The sequence below is a fragment of the Rhinolophus sinicus genome, chromosome 1, assembly GCF_057876585.1.
Source record: "Rhinolophus sinicus isolate RSI-liver-muscle chromosome 1, RSI-T2T, whole genome shotgun sequence".
NCBI classification, from domain to species: Eukaryota; Metazoa; Chordata; class Mammalia; order Chiroptera; family Rhinolophidae; genus Rhinolophus; species Rhinolophus sinicus.
Genome location: NC_142501.1, coordinates 72,942,323 through 72,943,197, shown reverse-complemented (window position 1 = coordinate 72,943,197; position 875 = coordinate 72,942,323). Strand labels below are relative to the sequence as shown.

General features: G+C 39.2%; 1 pseudogene; it reads left to right on the top strand.

Moving 5' to 3' along the window:
- On the top strand, positions 1-367 carry LOC109460029 (large ribosomal subunit protein eL30 pseudogene; annotated as a pseudogene).
- Positions 368-875: the final 508 nt, after the last annotated feature.

Sequence of the window (875 nt, the reverse complement as noted above, 5' to 3'; positions counted from 1 at the left end):
ATGGTGGCTGCAAAGAAGACGAAAAAGTTGCTGGAGTCATTCAATCCAGGCTCCCACTTGTTATGGAAAGTGGAAAGTATGTGCTGGGGTACAAGCTGACTCTGAAAATGATCAGACAAGGCAAAGTGAAACTGGTAATCCTTGCCAACAACTGCCCAGCCTTGAGGTAATCTGAAACAGAGTACTATGCTATGTTGGCCAAGACTGATGTCCATCCCTACAGTGGCAATAATACTGAATTAGGCACAGCGTGTGCAAATACTACAGTGTATGCACACTGGCTATCAGTGATCCAAGAGATTCTGATGTCATTAGAAGCATGCCAGAACATACTGGTGATAATAAATCATGCAAATTTTTTCTTTAATAAAATTGGCCAGAGCTCAGTTAAAATACACAACAAAAGCAAAACAGAAATAGACTCATAGATACAGAGAACAAACTGATGGTTACCAGAGAGGAGCGGGGTTGGGGGGCTGGGTGAAAAAGGTAAAGGGATTAAGAAGCTCAAACTGGTAGTTACAAAATAGTCACAGATGTAAAGTACAGCATAGTCAATAATATTAAAATAACTATGTATAGTGCCAGGTGGGTACTAGACTAATCAGGGGATCACTTCATAAATTATATGTGTCTAACCACTATGCTGTACATCTGAAACTAATATAAACTAATAGTGAATGTAAACTATAATTGACCAAAAAAAGAAAAAAGCAAGGCTCCCATAGGAATTGACTTAAAACAACTGGGAGGGAATATCAACAGAGGGATGAATTTAACAAAAACATAGCAAACAAATGTTTGCCTCTGGGCACCAGTGTTCTGAAAGGGTAAGATAGACACTAAATACCTAGGAGCTCTGGCAGAAAGCATCT